At 36.6% G+C, this 19,549-nt stretch overlaps 1 protein-coding gene and 1 long non-coding RNA gene across 4 annotated transcripts in view; both read right to left on the reverse strand.

The window, feature by feature from the left end:
* The window catches only part of flnba (filamin B a), a 167,357-nt gene that overhangs the window by 130,602 nt on the left and 17,206 nt on the right, over positions 1 to 19,549 (reverse strand).
* Positions 10,043 to 16,994, reverse strand: LOC147841911 (uncharacterized). The gene is made up of 5 exons (XR_015503037.1): positions 16,535 to 16,994; positions 15,289 to 16,415; positions 10,993 to 13,437; positions 10,537 to 10,887; positions 10,043 to 10,156 (listed from the first exon to the last, which is right to left on the reverse strand). It is a non-coding gene; the product is annotated as an uncharacterized LOC147841911 (long non-coding RNA).

Here is a 19,549-nt window from a genome sequence, read left to right on the forward strand (position 1 = left end):
AAACAAACCCAAAACAAAAAACTAAATACAAAAAACCCTAAACAAATAAATAACAAACAAAAATAACCTAACAAACTAAACAACAAACTTATAATAATAGAAATAAAAATAATAATCATCATTTAATAATTAAAATACAATCTCATCAAATTTTTCTATTATTATTTGACTTGAAAATTTTCCCTGGTAGAGAAAGTCGCTATTTTACATTTAAGAAAAAAAAAAAAACAGAAGATTCAAACAATATAAAAAGGCATTTGAAGAAGAGGAAAAAAAGCCTGTGAGTCCACTCATCAGTTCAGTCTGAAGAGAGTGTGTGTGTGTGTGTGTGTGTGTGTGTGTGTGTGTGTGTGTGTGTGTGTGTGTGTGTGTGTGTGTGTTTTTGTGCAGTTGTTATCAGACTCTGGACTGTGTCGCTCTGAGATCAGAACAGAAGAGGAAACAATTGAGCTGTGTGTGCAAAACAGCGCTCAATAACCCGCCATTAGACATCATTACACTAATGCACTTATCTCAAATTACCGCTTATTTGGAGCGCACGAGTTTCATTACAAACCTACAAATAGAAAAATTACCTACTGAGCTTTAAAATAACCTATTGGGCTTTTTAAAAGGTCATACCATGGAGAAAAATTATTTCTCTTGCTGTCATGTCTTGTGAGTTGATGGTGCTAACCACTGAGCCACCGTGTTGCCAATTTAGAGTTTAACCAATCAAATTAAACAGAGTTGGGTTAATTAAACCGGGTTAGTAAACCGTATATAAAAGACAAAACTCGATTTAGGACATTTGAACACATTTCAATTATAATAATAATAATAATAATAATAATAATATTATTATTATTATTATATTCCCATCCATTTCAATTACACTTAAATTCAATCAAATGCTATTTAAACAATAACCATATTTACATATTTATAAACCATAGGTGGTTTATTCAAGTGAATAGGAACCAATCTCTAACATTTTAATTCAATATTGCTAGTAATCCTTAACCCTCTGGGGTCGAAGACCGCGTATACGCGTTTTGACCTGTGGTGTCCTCAAACTGCTGAAATGAACTTAAATTACACTTTCAGTTTTGATCGTACAGATAAGATCAATACATCAACCGAATCTGTTATGTGTCTACTTTTTGTTGTGTACACTCACAACAACAACAAACGTGTGTGCTTTTGCAAAATAAGGAAAACAAACAGTGTAGGCATTCTGTCTTTTCTCTCTCCGTGAACTGCTTTTAGAAACGCGTCAGTAAAATGCGCTAAAACTCCGCGAATACAAAACGCACACAGATGAGACATGTATTTCTAGAAAGCTTAAAGTGTCTACTTTTAAACGCAGCTATGCATGTTGAAAAAAAGCATTGCTTGATAAAGTAATCGGTATGAAACCAACTCTGTCTAGTTTCTCAGTCTGATCTCATTAGTTTTAATGCGGCCACGCCCACGGTGCATTGTTATTACAAGCGTCTGAGGCGCGAGCAGACTGTGGTCAGAAAAACACGTCACTAAAATGAAAGGAAACTCAGCAAATAGTCAACAAAGATGATGATTTATAATATCTTTATAAAGCTTGATACGTCTACTTTTGCATTAACCAATTCAAGTCGAAAACAAAGGATCTCTGTTTATGTAATCCGTATAAAAGTAAGGACTGTACGGATTCTCCTATATCGCCTCATTACAGCAGCGTGGTCAGCGTCTCAGTAAGCGCGCTTCATATGTAAATCCAGATGTGAAAACAACAGAGGTAAAGGACCAGTGGCAAAGAGAGCTAAAGTAGACGAAGTTGTTGGTCTGTGTTATGCCGACAAACTGTTAGATGAAGATGTAGCCTTCAACTTCACTAAATGTTTAATTAAAAACGCTACAAAAGTGGACCAAGTAATCCTGCGTCTGTGAGTCTCCGTTGATGTCAAGAAGAAAGCCAGCGGTTACAATGAAATACTGCCTTTTTCCTGCGCTGCTCCCCATCACAGGATACCTGTCTGCAAGGTTACATTTCTAAGTGTCTTTTGTAAGTTTATTCTTTAAATAATTACTGTGAATACCGAATGAGAGGATGATCACTTGCGCCAAAAGCTGCTGTGATGCACGCGACTGTTTAAAAGATTTCATTATCGCACATGGTGTGTTTTTCACCCGCTCTCTTTTGCTCACAGTAATTTTTTGTTAATATGGATTAATTATCATTCTTTCAAATAGCATTGCTCTAATATGAGATTACCAAAACTAACTTAGAATCTTATTATTATAATTCAAACTTTGTATAAACTATTCCGTATATTATATGTTTTTTTAACCAATTTAAGATGTTTGACAATGTTAAAATAATATGTTGCGTTTCGGCATGTTTTTAAATTATTTATAAACTATTTATAGATAATATTAAATAAAAATGTATATACAGTACACTTTATAGAGTGTTGACTCTCACAAGTATATCTCCAGTGATTTTCAGATTTTCCAAAAGTTACCATACACTGCTTGTAGTGGAGTCTGTCAAACAAACACAGACACGCTGGCAGCATCTCATTTCTCATTCATATGTATTATAGTGCGAACACTAGTCTTTCTAAACAGTTTCCTTGGCTTCACACACACTTGTGGAGTCAGAAGCAGCGTTCAATCATCAACACAAGCTTCACCTTAGTCTTCAGGACATTCAGGAAGACTTTCTAGACTCTGCTCCTCCAGAGCAATGACTTCATTCTCCTGCATGAAACAGGGAGTGTGCTGGACGGATGCCATACGCTTTACAGCACGCATTGTTTGAGCCTCTGGAAAGAGGATGACGCGAATTCAAAGAAGATATTAGGCTGTTTTCACAAGATGTTAAAGGGATAGTTTATTTAATATGCAATATTGAGTATTAGTACTTAATTTATACTGTAAAATCTCTATAGAGACTTAAAGCTGTGGCATTGGCATTCATTAACAAACCCCAAAGGGTGACTCTGAGGTCTTTTATACTGAAATTCTTGTATAACATATATAAACCCGCATCAAGTTTAGCAAGCAACAAGACATAAACTATCATCGCACACATTAAGTGCTGTTTTGATGAGAGCAAAGTGTAATTAGAGGGATTAAATAAAGACCAAAGGCGCTTTGGGAAGCTCCGCATTAAATCATTCAGTAACTGAAGGAGGAGAGGATATAATCTTATTCTTAGCACAGCGTTTAAGTTATTGTTGAGTTCACTTATGCTGTCATGTTCAATCCTGTCTAGACTCTCCAACATCATGGGACCTAGGATGAGTTCATTAAAAGGTGTCAAATGGCAGATTTTGAACTAGAAATGAAGGCTGTCAAACTGCTCACTGATAGCATGTTATTCTGCTTAAAATAGCCAGTGACTGCATTAATAAGAGGGTCATGTGACCTTAATTGTTTTTGGGCGTATTGGTAACCATTTGCAGTTAAACAATCGTGTTGTGCATCAATTGTCCTCATTGGTTTAGCTGGTGAATCTGACCAATCAGAACAAAGTGGTGAATTTGACCAATTAGAATAAAGTGGTTATATGGCCCTGCTGTGTTCTGATTGGTTAGATGCACCAATCACAAAACAGTGGGGCATCTGACCAAAATCACAACAGACTTACTGTATATCAAACATAATACTAATAATAAATTCTATATATAAATATATCTAATTTATCATTAGTATTATGTATGTATATACATATATATATATATATATATATATATATATATATATATATATATATATATATATATATATATATATATATATATATATATATATATATATATATATATATATATATATATATATGTATGTATGTATGTATGTATGTATGTATGTATGTATGTATGTATGTATATATATATATATATATATATATATATATATATATATATAAATAATACTAATGATAAATTATATACATATATATAATACTAATGATAGATTATATATATATATATATATATATATATATATATATATATATATATATATATATATATATATATATATATATATATATATATATATATATATATAAATAGGTCGCAACAGACTCTATTCCTTCTTACCAAACCACAAAAGAGTTAAGTGCCATCCGACCAATCACAACAGAGTAGTATTTTCTGACCAATTACAACATAGCACTCCAATCTGACCAATCACAACCCAGTAAGTCCATATGACAAATTAAAACGGAGCAGTATTTTGACCAATCATAACAGAGCAGTGCTATTTGACCAAACACAGAGCAATCCTATCTGACCAATCACAACAGAGTATGGCCATCTAACCAAAACACAACAGAGAAGTATTTTGACCAATCACAACAAAGTGGGCAATCTGACCAATCACAACAGAGCAGCCCAACATGAATGATCACAACAGAGAAGTACTTTGACCAATCACATCAGAGCAAGGCTATCAGAACGATCACAACAGAGCAAGGCCATCTGACCAATCATAACAGAGCAGGGCCATCTGACCAATCACAACAAAGTGGGCAATCTAACCAATCACAACACAGCAGGGCCATCTGACCAATCACAGAGTAGTCCTATCAGAACGATACCAACAGAGAAGGGCCATCTGACCAATCACAACAGAGCAGTCCTGTCAGAATGATCATAACAAAGTAGGGCCATCTAACCAGCGGTCCTATATGAACGATCACAACAGCAGTATTTTGACCAATCATAACAGAGCAGTGCTATCTGACCAATCACAACATAGCAGTGCTATCTGACCAATAAAAGAAGCACCACTTGATAAATGATAACAGACTGGGCAAGCTGACCAATCAGAGAAGATTTTCAGAAAGAGAGGAGTTTAAAAGATCCTGATCCTTAAACCTTTCAATGCTGAGAAAGGTGGAACGGATATTATAACAAAATGAAAGTTTTCTGAACCTGGATGGATGTAAGACTTTTATTAAGTGAATTGTAACAGATCTGACCTGAAATTATTCCTCCAACTGGCTTCATATTGTCCCATCAAAGACTGCAATTACTTCTGAACGACCGCATGACAAAGAACCCAATAAAACGCACAGAAAACCCTACTGAGGATTGAGCATCTGAGCAGATCCTTGGCTCGCTCCTGCAAACAGAAGCACAAGAGAGTCTGCAAAAAAAAGCAGAACCTGCCGGTGGCCGTCTCAGGTTACCCGCTTCCAGCCGGACACAAGAGCTCCTGTGTGAGAGCCAGTGTAATCTCAGAAAGTGTCTTTTGTGGGAGCTGGAGGCCAGGAATAAAAGACAAGAGGAGGCAGAAACCGGCAGAACTCTCCGTGACACTGAGAAAGGCCGTCCTGAACGCCCCGATGACATTTCTCATGGCCGTAAAAGAGACTTCTTGACATGCAGACCAAAATAAAGACACTTAAAACCTGGAGATGAGAGAGTCGGCCATGGCCCAGAGCTTTCCTACTTCAAGACGGCATTAGAAAACAGCAAACGGACATGTTCCTGCAATGACTAGGCATGCTAAATTAAAACTACACTTCTTTTTTCTAGCTTATTGTTCTTTGAAATGGGCGGCAGTGGTTAGCATGGACACCATACAGCAAAAAGGTCGCTGGTTTAAGTCCAAACACAGGCGCTATAGGTGAATTGGATTTACTAAATTGGCCATAGTGTAGGGGCCAACTCACACTATGCCATACGTATCGTGCCCAGGCCCGTTTACCAGATCGTTTGAGAAGTGTGAGTGCGCTGAATCGGGCTCAGGCACTGTTCACTTGGCTGGCCCTGGCCCGGTTGGAAGAGGTGGGCCTGACCGCAGTTCACTTGGGCCGAAACTAAAAGCGAGACGTGACTTTAAGGGACTGTTTCATATGGATTTATTAATCATTCGTACTGTTTAGTGAATGCAAACAGCTATAGTTTATTAAAGATGTAAACCCCTCACTGCATGACAGCTGCACCTTCAGCAAACCTCCTCATTTCTGTAGGACGAGGGCTTTATGATTGTTTATGAGCGTCAAAAGTGGCGGATCTGTTTGGCGAAATATCTGACTGCACATCACCGCATCCCTAAGGACTGTTTGGCGAATATTTGACTGCATGTCACTGCATATCAAACGACTGACATGATATAACTAGAAAAATCTCCACTGTGCTGAGCGAGAGCGCTTGCTGAACAGCGCAGCATCGATGACGTAAGCGTGCCCAGACCCGATTTTAGTGTGAGTGTGGGCCGTCGGGGGAGACGGGTGGGGGGACAAGTGTGCTTTGACCCGGTTTGAGGCAACTGTACATGGTGTGAGTACGGCCTAGGAGTGCTTATGTGTGTATGAGTGTGTATGGGTGTTTCACAGTGTTGGGTTGCAGCTGGAAGGGCATTCGCTGCATAAAACATGTGCTGGAATAGCTGACAGTTCATTACGCTGTGGTGACCCCTGATATATAAGTGACTAAGCTGAAGGAAAATGAATAAATGATTTTTTGCAGCTGTTATTTTCTGTGCTGCTGTTTATTTGTAAACAGGGGGGGGAGGGTGAGCGCCTGTGTTCGAATTTTATTTTGCTCAAAAACTTTAATAAAAGGTTTTAACTCTCAAGTAACCATTTAGGGGAGAATACATGATGTTTATCCGTCATTTCTCCTAAAAATACTGGAATATGATATTTTGCCCAAGTGTTTATAATCAGCAGTGTTGCTTTAGATTCATTCAATAAATGTGTAGACGCTTATAAATTATGCAAACAAGTTAAATTCAGAATTAGTGCTATATGAAATAATTGCAATTAAAGGACACCCATTATGCCCCTATTTATAAGATATAAAATAAATCTCTGATGTCTCTAGAGTGTGTATATGTGTGAAGTTTCAGCTCAAAACACCACACTGATAATGTTTTACAACTCTCTGAAAATGAACCTTTTAGGATTTGATTCTAATCATAATGTTTTGGTGACTGTCGCTTTAAATGCAAATGAGATTGTGCTCTTTTCAAAAGAGGGCGGAGCTACAAATGCCTAAGTGTCAACATAGTGGCAGATTTAAAAACAAGACTTACACCCTATGCCAGGGGCTGTCCAAACTCAGTCCTGGAGGGACTCCAAGGACTCCTCCATAATTTAGCTCCAACAATCTTCAACACACCTCCCTGTAAGTTTCTAGTATACATAGAAAGAGCTTAATTAGCTGGTTCAGGTGTGTTCAATTGGGGTTGAAACTAAAATATGCCGGACAATGGCCCTCCATAACCGAGTTTGGACACCCCTGCTCTATGCTAATGAGGGAGAGATGGTCACTAGTGGGAGGGGCTTTCCCTTGCTATATGACCCGTACAAATGGAGAATCCCAATCAAAGTGTTTTGCAGACTGTTTAATTATGAAGTTATTAAATGAATGTATTTTTACCATTAGAAACTGGTTATATTCACACACTGCTGCCACACAAACCCCTTATAAACATAATTTTTGGATAATATGTCCACTTTAAATAATTAGTTTAGATATTAATCGAACAATATACTTTTTTCACATACCTATATCCAATAGTGGCAATGCAGTTAAACTAATAGTGAAGAATACTGTATATTGCATGACTTTTAACTCCCTAAAACCTAAATGAGCTCAAGGAATTAGAATTGTATAAAAAAAGAAACTCTATAAGAGCAAATCTTTAAGTCTAAACTTGCCTCAGTGCAAAGGCTTTGAAGCTTTTTTCTTTTACACATCTGAAGTCATCTAAGCTCGGCCGAGCCAAAGTAAATAACACAGTAGGCAGGAAATCTGTGTAACCACTCGCAAATCTCTTGACTTATTGCTGGGTGACAAACAGCAACAGAAAAAAAAAACGACTGGCCTTTTGGCTCACTTCCAAACAAGCAGATTGCAAATCTATAGGATCTTTTGTTTCCCTGTTTTATTTGTGCTTGTAAAAATCCCCAGCACTCCCTGATCTGACAGACATGTCTGAACTGTAAATCAAACATGAGCTCCGGTACCTTCCACCGGGCAACACAATCTCACACACACACAAGCACAGAGTCTCTGGCTTCAGACCAAAGGGTGGAGAGTCAAACTTTGAAGGAATTCTACTTTCAGACACGGCTCTTCCATATTCACATTACTGTGCATGTCAATTAAAGTTGATCTGGGCCCAAGTAAAGCCTTGCAAGCTAGCTGACCTTGAAAACTAGTATATTTGGAATGATAGCAAAAGCCGATTCTGCTACAATATTTGTAAAACATGAATAATAAAATACCCAGACTGATTTAGTGCAAACGACTTTTTGTTGTAGTTGGAAATCTATTTTTTTAAGCTTCATTACTCTGGACTTTAATGTCACATTATCCTTGAGAAATCATACTAACCTGTGTGTGTATGCCTTCATAGCCTAAGCTCCAAAATTGTAGACAAACTTTATACAGACACACACAAATTATTTAAAATTCATTAATAAATATTTTTGTTTCTCTCATTGAGCAGTGGATCAAATTATATATGTATTATATATATATAATTTTTTTTAAAATAAAGTATGATCTCTCTTACTTTGTTTAAATTATTTAAATAAAATAAAAACCTTTGGGTTAAGGCGCAAACTTATTTGTTTCCCCTCAATAATAAAAACCTTCATTTAAAAACCTTTTTGTTTGGTCTTCTGAAACATTAAGACAAACGTATAAAATCAATAAGTGGGCAAATACTTTTGGACAGATGGACGGACAGACATAGGACGACAGATAGAATGATAGAAAGACAGATAGAATGACAAAGATAGATAAACACAGACAATACAGACTAATTGACATAGAACGAATAAACAATATAGTGAACGATATTAATAAAATGATAGACAGATAAAAACAAATATTATAATACATGATAGAATAATAGATAGAACAAAAGATATATAGAACAATATATCGATATAGAATAATAGATAGATAGCACAACAGATAGCACGATAAACACATAGATAGATAGATAGATAGATAGATAGATAGATAGATAGATAGATAGATAGATAGATAGATAGATAGATAGATAGATAGATAGATAGATAGATAGATAGATAGATAGATAGATAGATAGATAGATGAATAGAAATATATAGCACAAGTGAATTGAAAACACTGAACTTCTCACACCACTAATGATTAATCAGCATATCAGTTATTCAATTAAAATTCAGCTTAAATTAAAAAAAAAAACAGGAATAAATCCCAGATTCAAATATCAAACCATTATAAAGGATACGGATTTGTTTTCCACAATATTACTTTCACTATTGTATTTTTAACTAAACGCATGCTGCCGCGCTGAGCAGAAAAGCCTTCTAGATTGAATCTTAATTACTCCAGTATAGGAATGAGGACATGCAAAAGCTGTTTTGAATTAAGAATGACATCATAGTCAAAGCATCTGAGAAATGCCAATGAAGAGGTTAAAAACGCTCTTGAGGAGCCCGATTGTGTAAGTCTGGATGAGCTCATCAGATGCACAAACACAGTCTCGACACAGATGGCATGTTGGAGTAAATGATTGACTTTAATCACACACTGACCCACTGCACGGGTCTAAAGAACAGAAGAAAGTGTGTGCCAGTCAACCAGAAAACCAATGCATTCGTGCATTTAAAGAGACAGTTCACTCAAAAATGAATATGTCACTCATTTTACAACATTTATTGAGTTTTATTTAACACAAAAGAAGACAGTTTGAAGAACGTTGGAAAACGTTAGCCATGGACTTCCATAGTAAGACAAAAAAAGCGCTAGGATTGTCAACGGCAAACATTCTTCAACTGAATTTTAAAGAATGTTTGCCATTGACTTATAGGAGGTCAATAGATACCGGTTACCAACATTCTTCAAAGTATCTTAAAGGGACAGTTGAACCAAAGATGAAAGCATTGATTACTGTATTGCTTGTAATGAAGCTTTGACCATGTTTGCCATTGACTTCCAATGTGCTTTTTGCTTCTTCTATAGTAGTCAATGGCTACTGGTTACCCTTTAAGATATTTTGAAAAATGTTAGTAAACAGTAGCCATTGACTTCTATTGTGTTTTAATTTTCTACTATAGAAGTCAATGGCTACTGGTTACCAACATTCTTCAAAATATCTTAAACGGGCAGTTCACTCAATAATGAAAGCATTGATGATTGTATTGTTTGTTATTGGGATTTGACCATGTTTACTGTTGCTTCCCATTGAGTGTGTTTTTTCTTCTACAGGAGTCAATGGATACCAACAACCAACATTCTTCAAAGTATCTTAAAGGGAACGTTTATCCAATAATGAAAGAATTGATGATTGTATTGTTTGTAATAGAGCTTTGACCAGGATTTCCATGGGCTTGCATTGTTTTTTTTCTACCTATAGAAGTCAATGGATACCAGCTATAAACATTCTTCGAAATATCTTAAAGGGACAGTTCAACCAATAATGAAAGCATTGATGATTGTAATTGAGCTTGACCATCTTTGCCATTGACTTCTATAGAAGAAAAAACACAATGGAAGTCAATGGATACTGGTTACCCTTTAAGATATTTTGAAGAATGTTGGTAACCAGTACCCATTAACTTACATTGTATTTTTGTTTTTTTCTTCTACATAAGTCAATGAATACCGGTTACCAACATTCTTCAAAATATCTTAAAGGGTCAGTTCACCCCAAAATGAAAGCATTGATGATTGTATTGTTTGTAATGAAGCCTTGACCATGTTTGCCATTGCCTCCCAATGTAAATGTTTTTTCTCTTCTGTAGAAGTCAATGGATACCGGCTACCAACATTCTTCAAAATATCTTAAAGGGTCAGTTCATTCAATAATGAAAGCGTTGATGATTGATGTTTGTAATGAAGCTTGACCATCTTTGCCATTGACTTCTACAGAAGAAAAAAACACAATGGAAGTCAATGGATACTGGTTACCTTTTAAGATATTTTGAAGAATTTTGGTAACCAGTACCCATTGACTTCCATTGTTTTTTTGTATTTGTTTTTTTCTTCTACAGAAGTCAATGAATACCGGTTACCAACATTCTTCAAAATATCTTAAAGGGTCAGTTCACCCCAAAATGAAAGCATTGATGATTACACCGTTTGTAACAGAGCTTTGACCATGTTTGCCATTGACTTCCAATGTGTTTTTTCTACCTATAGAAGTTAATGGATACCAACTATAAACATTCTTCAAAATATCTTAAAAGGACAGTTCACCCAATAATGAAAGCATTGATGATTGTATTGCTTGTAAGGGAGCTTTGACCATGTTTGCATTGACTTCCAATTTTTTCTAGCTATAGAAGTCAATGGGTACCAGCTACCAACATTCTTCAAAACATCTTAAAGGGACAGTACATCCAATAATGAAAACATTGATTATTGTATTGTTTGTAATGAAGCTGACCACGTTTGCCATTGCCTCCTATTGTACATGTTTTTTTTTCTTCCGTAAAAGTCAATGGATATCGGCTATCAACATTCTTCAAAATATCTTAAAGGGGCAGTTCACTCAATAATGAAAGCATTGATGATCGTATTGCTTGTAATTGAGCTTTGACCATGTTTGCATTGACTTCAATTTTTTTCTAGCTATAGAAGTCAATGGGTACCAGTTACCAACATTCTTCAAAACATCTTAAAGGGACAATTTGCTCACTAATGAAAGCATTGATGAGTGTATTGTTTGTAATGGAGCTTTTACCATGTTTGCTATTGCTTCCCATTGTGTTTTTTTTTCTCCTAAAGAAGTCAATGGATACCGGTTACCAACATTCATCAAAATTTCTTAAAGTGACAGTTCACGCTAAAATTAAAGCATTGATGATTGTTTTGTTTGTAATGGGGATTTGACTATGGTTGCCATTGACTTTCATTGTGTTTTTCCCACCTATAGAAGTCAATGGCTATCGGTAATCAACATTCTTCAAAATATCCTAAAGGGACAGTTCACCCAATTATGAAAGCATTGGTGATTGTATTAAGAATCCAACAATGTAATTGTAGATTTTCTTAAAGTGACAGTTCACCCAAAAATCTAAATAACCAAAATCAATCCTACAGTGCATGTCAATGGTCACAGGTTTCCAATATTCTTCAAAATATCTTCTTTAGTGTTCAAGAGAACAACAAAAATGGGTTGAAACAAGTCAAGAGTCAGTAAAGAATGGCAGAACTTTCACTTTTTAGTCGACTAGCCCTTTAAGTTTCTGTTCAACAAGACTCAATCCACTTGAGGGTAAGTTCACGTTCAACTGATTTTCATTTTTGGGTGACCTATCACTTTAAGAAAAAGTGAATGCTTAGTCTTGCACTGACGTCAGTTACATTGTTGGTTTCTTTTGGCCCTGAAGGTCAAAGCTCCATTACAAACAATGCAATCTGACCTTTTCTACCATGCAGACTGGACAAGCATTTCCCCGCTTTGACCTAAAAACATTCCTTTTTCCATCTGACGGGTTCAGCGAAACACTCAAGGTGTACATGCTCAGACTAAAATTCAGAGCACAAGAGAAACCGCACTGAAGTGAGCTAAACTGAACTAAAACTTTACAATTAAACTACACGGTCTCAATTTACCATGATCTTCTATGTGAAGCTGCTTTGACACAATCTACATTGTAAAGGCGCTATACAAATAAAGGTGAATTGAATTCCACCGCTGCTGATTTCATTTGATGAAGTTGTCTGTTGGGTTTTACAGTGTGAAATAAAATAGCAGGTTAAAGGGAAATGATAGATTTTAATCGCAATACTGAACAAGCTCACACATTTTCCCAGTATCGTGCTGCACTAGTAGCAATGCTTTTGAAAATGAAATTGACAAACGCTGCTGTGCGCACTCATGGACTGAGGGCAGAAGGACAGGATCTGGGACGCTTTACTGAAACTGTGATGCAATCCATTCTTCAGCAGGAATGTGAGGTTTCGGCATCAGCGGCTTCTGGCATGTGAGGAACTGAACTTTGGAGGCAAAAAAACTGAAATGACTGGTTAGTGTTGCATTATTTGAAGCCCTACATCCGGATGCTTCATTTAGACTCTTAAACAATGGCGGATTGCACCATGTTTCAAGCACAAATCCATGTGTGGAGGTTTCCAGGTTCATGGTTTCCTTCCGGATGTTTCACCCAACCTGCACACTTCCCGTTCAAGCCACTATGGAGCGCAAAAGTCAGGCTCCGGACATTAAAACCCATTCATTTTGTCCATGGGGAAATTGTCTTTTAATGATGAGTGACCTGCCGTGAGCTCAGAGGTTATGAAACGACGGCACTGGCTTTTAGTTGAAGGCATCTCGTTACATTAATTTAAAAGCCACTAATCACACCACAGCAAGCTAGTTGCACCAAACTGTTTAGCTTAAAGTAATTTGAGAAATCAATTCTGCATTCATCATGAGATTTTTCTGCTTTTTCCCCCCTCTTAAATCAATTCTGACCTTCATTTCCCAATCAATCTAAAATTATTACTAGGGATGCACCGAATATTCAGCAACCGAAATTATTCGGTCGAAAATAGTCAAAAAAAGCCATTTCGGTGTTCGGCCGAATAAGTAAAAAGGCCGAATAAATTTTGCCGAACAATGACGTTTTTAATGACGCGATCAAATAGTAACCCACGTAGAGTGAGAGGCGCGCGCTTTATGCAGCAAACATGTCAGCAGTGTGGAAGCGCTTTAAAGTGTAAGAGAAAGAGGCAAAAACGGCCGTTTGCAGACACTGTTCTGCTGAATTGTCCAGAGGAACGTTCTCTCTCTTCTCGCCCCCTTTGAGCAGATAACAAGAGAGATAAGCTCATCTGTGGCAGACATCATACATTTACTTGCAGCACTAAAGCGTTTTTTTAAACAAAGAGGCTGACACAGACCACGGGGTGAAAACAGCTAAAAGTGCGCTCTTAAAAGCTGTCAGGGCACGATTTAGTCAGGCGGACTCAGAACACCTGTACTTCATCTCGACTGTGCTTGATCCGCGATATAAAAGATCATTACTTGGATATGGGGAAAAAGCTGCGCACACGAGAAATGATCCAGGCCGAGTTGGACTTGGGAAAGCCGCTAGGTATTGGAGACGGACAGGTGATGCACAGCGCAGGAGATGAAAACAGCGCAGAGAGTAAACGGGCTCGTACTACAGATGAGCTGCGCACCGACAGCCGACAGCGAGAGACTGTTTAGTGCTGCATCTCATGTCATCGATGAGAAGAGGAATGTAACGACATTCATGCGAGACAGCAGAGAAGCTACTTTTTATAAAGAAAAACCTGCCACTTTTCCTGAAGAAGTAGGCTAAGTAGGCTTATGTCTTAGACAGTTATTCATTTGTTGTCATCCACATTTTTTGCACCATTCAATGCACATTTGTTGTTGTAGACATAAGCTGCGTCCCAAATCGCATACTTATGCACTATTCTACGCCATTTTGTAGTATAAATAGTGTAAGTAGTGTGTTCACACTGAAAACTCTAAAAATAATAAGTGCACTTTAATTACCCGGATGATGCACTCATTTAGCCGCTAAAAAGAAGTGTGTAATGATGGACACTTCACGCACTCAACGACCGCACGTTTGCATACGTAGCGGAAGGGGCGGAGCTATCAGACGCACATGTTGAATAACTTAATTTATTTTGGATGGTGAAAGCAAAATTCTCCTACAAGAGTGATTATAGCGCCTCCTGATGGTGAATGCGGTTATATTCACGGCAGGTAATATTTGATAATTCGGTCGTTTATTTAAATGATTTTGGCAACTGTGTACGTCATCAGCGAAACAGTTTGAATTTCCGCTTAGTAAAAAAAAACATTAGTGTGCCATTTGGGACGACACTACATACATATACTATCCTGTTGAGTGTGTAAGTGCATAAGTACATAGTGCATGAGTGCATATTGTATAGTGTGCCATTTGGGACGCAGCTCTAGTTACATTCTTTCAGCAGTCAGTTACAGGCCTAACATAGGCTATTCAAGAAGGGGGGCTTCAAAGATGGCCAAATAAAAATATTTTTTTATTTTACTAATTTATTTATTTTAAGTTATATTGTGCTTTGTTTGTATATTATCTGCTGGAATGTTAAAAAAATGTTCAGTGTTATTTTTGAAATTGTATTTTTGTTATTTGATTTATTTCTCTTAAACGCAACACAAAATAGTAAAAAGATAGTTTTTACCATTTAATTATTATAATGGTGAAAAAATTGGCAAACTAAATGAAAAAAAATGCAAAACACCGCATTCGGTGTTCGGCCTTCGGCCAAGCAATTCATTATTATTCGGCTTCGGCCAAGAATTTCATTTCGGTGCATCCCTAATTATTACATATTACACATGTGTTGAGAGCCTTCCTGAATGAATGAATGAATCGATTAATGAATGAATGAATGAAGTGCTCTGTTTTTCTCCAAGGCAATCTGGAGTGCTGAAATATAATTGGCTAAACTGGCATTGGGCGGGTTAAAGAACCAAAACAAAGACAGACGTTCTGGCACAGAACTTACAGTTTCAAAGCAGAATATCTGACTTCAGCGTTGTTTTTACAGATAAACAAGAACGTTTACTGAGCATGTGTCTGAAATATCTGCAAACATATGATGGTGTTTTTATGCTTTAGAAGAGCCAAAAAGTTACATAAAGCACCTTTAAATGAAAAAGTTTTGCTGCTTCGCTATATTTTTAATGCTTTTTTTCCACAGGCTGCTGCATAAAGCAGAGATCATTCAGAGAGCAATGAAACGTAATAAGAGGAGACGATCCAACCCACAAGAACTGTTTGTTTGGTTGGTTCCCATTCGCTTCCAAAGCTTGACAGCGGATTAAACATGATACTGAAGCATATTATGAAATGAAAGCAGAATTTAATGCTACTCAGAAACTCATTTCTTTCAAGTGTCTGGTGGGGAAGACAGGACCGCAGTCAAGACTGGTTTTTAATAATACGCTTTTTTTGTCCAGCAAGCTCCGTCCTGGGAACACCTTCAGATGTCTTCATTTGTTCTGGAAGTTCTACATCTTTGGATCTCAGCTCATGCTCCTTCACTAATGCACTCCAAAAAAAAACAAAAAAAAAACCCAGACCTCCTTTTACTGGCAACAAACAAACACTCTGTAACATTACAGTGAGATGCGAGAACATTAACCACTGAAGAGCAGAATAAAAGCGTGACAGTTGAGACATTATGATATTCATGGTTACTGTATTTGCTTTTTTATTATTATTATTACATTACAACAACAAATCATTCATTTTCCATTGATTTGGTCTCCATTTTAATGGTCGCCACAGCGGAATGAACCGCCAACTATTCCAGCACATGATTTATGTGTGCATGTGCAAGTATGTAGTATGCAAGTGTGTTTATTTTGATGTCATGCATTCATTCATTCATTTTCTTTTCGTCTTAGTCCATTTATTCATCTGGGGTTGCCACAGCGGAATGAACCGCCAACTATTCCAGCACATGATTTATGTGTGCATGTGCAAGTATGTAGTATGCAAGTGTGTTTTTTTCTTTCGGCTTAGTCCATTTATTCATCTGAGGTCGCCACAGCGGAATGAACCGGCAACTATTCCAGCATATGCTTTACGCAGTGGATGCCCTTTCAGCTGCAACCCGTCAATGGGAAACATCCTTACACTCTCATTCACACTCATACACTACGGCCAATTTAGCTTACCCAATTCACCTATAGAGCATGTGTTTGGACTTGTTGGGTAAACCGGAGTACCCGGAGAAAACCCACACAAACGCAGGGAGAACATGCAAACTCCACACAGAAATGCCAACTAACCCAGCTGAGGCTCAAACCAGCGTTCCAGTCAGGCGATTGTGCTACCCACTGCGCCACCGTGATGCCTTTATGTTCATGTCTTAGAGTGACTTATTGTGCGAGTATGCATGCTTGTGTTGTGTTGATCTCAGAGGGAGGCCTGCGGTGTCTTGTGTCTACTGCTATGATTAAAGCACATTAAACTGCAGTGAATTCCTCCAGCATGAGCCTCATGATGAGTGTGTTTAGAGTCGGACAGCAGGAGATGCGAGCGGGAACAGGCTTAATATCTTCTCTAACACACAGACGCAGTGCTGTGAGCTTTGGCAGGAGGTTTGCTTTTCAGCACTGAACTTAACTCATGCAGGACCTCCAACACTGGCTGCTGGCTAAGGTTTTACTCAGCTACTGCTGGCAATGAATGAATGAATGAATGAATGAATGAATGAAATGGCATAGTGCAGTTATCAACTAGTAATAAGGTTGAGATGTAAATAAATAAATCAATAAACAATTAAATAAATAATTAAATAAATAGATAAAATGACTAAACAAATGAATGAATAAACAAATAAATAAATAATAAATAATAAAAAATAATAATAAATAAAATTACAGAAATAAATAAATACACAAATAAATAAATAAAATAAGTAAATAAACAAATAAATAAATAAATAGAACGAAAATAAATAAATACAACAAATAAATAAAATAAATGAATAAATAAAAAAATAATAAACAAATAATTACATAAAATAAATAACATTTATAAATAAACAAATTATAAATAAAAATAAAATGAATAAACAAATAAACGAACAAAAATAAATAAAATGAATAAATAAACAAAATTACATAAAATAAAAAAATGAATAAATAAATAAATAAAATTAATAAATAAACAAATAAAATTAATAAACAAATAATAAATAAATGAATAGATAAATAAATAAATGAACTAATTAAAATAAAATAAAAAATAAAAATAAACAAATGAACAAATAAATAAATGTGTGGCACAGTGTTATGATACTGTTCTCAGTGCCTTGATTCACAAAAGACTGCTGTGTGTAACTTATGGTTTGAATTGGTTAGATTGTGCACTTGAATATTAAATATGTTAATTTTTCAGCCCCAATTTTTCAGAGGCTCTATTCATTAAAATAACAGCTTATTAAACGATATTAAATTATTGATCGTGGGCTACAAATATCGCTATCGTGATCATAATATGATTAATCATGCAGCCCTGAAAAAGCCTGTCCTTAACTATGGCCTTTCGATCACAGGATATTTATTTACTGTCTGCTCCTTAAGTGTGGGCCGAGATTAGGGAAAAAGGCTTTTACATTTTTTTTGCATGGAATAATCTACAAACTTAAAGCTGCAGTTTAAAGAATCGGTTTCACTAAATGCTTTTAAGAAGTATGAACGACTCCGAAATTGAAACTCAGGCTTGTAGATGTTTTGAATAGTTTGTTTGTCAATGTGTGATTCATGTTAACTGTTGATTGTTTTTTGTTTGTTGTTTGTTATACCAATGTAACATGTATACTGCCTGATCTTGGCCAGGACGCTCTTGTAAAAGAGATTGTTAATCCCAATGCATCTTTCCTGGTAAAATAAAGATTATTATAATAATAATAATAATAATAATAATAATAATAATAATAATAATAATAATAATAATAATAATAATAATAATAATAAGGTGAGGCAGTGGCGCAGTAGGTAGTGCTGTCGCCTCACAGCAAGAAGGTTGCTGGTTCGAACCTCGGCTCAGTTGGCGTTTCTGTGTGGAGTTTGCATGTTCTCCCTGCCTTCACGTGGCTTTCCTCCGGGTGCTCTGGTTCCCCCCACAGTCATGCGGTACAGGTGAAATGGGCTGGCTAAATTGTCCGTAGTGTATGAGTGTTTGTGAATGTGTGTGTGGATGTTTCCCAGAGATGGGTTGCGGCTGGAAGGGCATCCGCTGCGTAAAAACTTGCTGAATAAGTTGGCGGTTCATTCCGCTGTGGCGACCCCGGATTAATAAAGGGACTAAGCCGAAAAGAAAGTGAAGGAATGAATGAATAATAATAAGAAGAAAGCATTCATTCAAATAATATTATTTTCCAGCTTGTGGTTTCAAAGCGATTCAAACAACACAATCCTTGAGATTTTTGGGGGGCAACATAATTGTTTTATGTTCAATCCACCTAAAGAGTTACTTAATTAACTGTGTTAGGACAACAAGGGTAAAGAGCGTGAACTTGTGTGCGTTTTTACAAATGTAAGAGGAACTGAACATAAAACAATCAAGTCCCCCCCGAAAAAACTCACAGATTGTGTTGTTTCAGCTCATATTCAACATGTAGTTTAATTGTACTTCTTCACCTGATAAAGAGTTAATTTGATTTTTAAATCCTCATCAAATGTGCATAACCTCCCAAAGCGCTTAATCATTCAGCTAATGAGGTCAAACTCAGCGATGATGTCATGCTCATTCATTACCCCCACACTAAAAGTCCAAGCATGTCCTCATCCCACACCTCTCAAGCGGAAAACTAACAGAAACCACACTTTCAGCAGCGTTTGCATCACTTCCATCTATACCTGCCAACACTCTCAGCTTTCCCGGGAGTCTCCTGTATTTTACACTCACTTCCGCCCTCCTCCCATTTTGTTATTTCTCCTGGGAAACTCCTGTAATTTGTATGGTTCTAGTTACAAAAAGAAATGAGTAAGTCCGTGTTTGGCAAGTTGCCAGATCTTGTATGAAGCTCCTCACCTCACACAATTAACGAAATATTCAAATCTCAAAGCATTT

Source organism: Danio rerio, chromosome 11 (assembly GCF_052040795.2).
Source record: "Danio rerio strain M-AB ecotype USA chromosome 11, GRCz13ab, whole genome shotgun sequence".
NCBI lineage: Eukaryota > Metazoa > Chordata > Actinopteri > Cypriniformes > Danionidae > Danio > Danio rerio.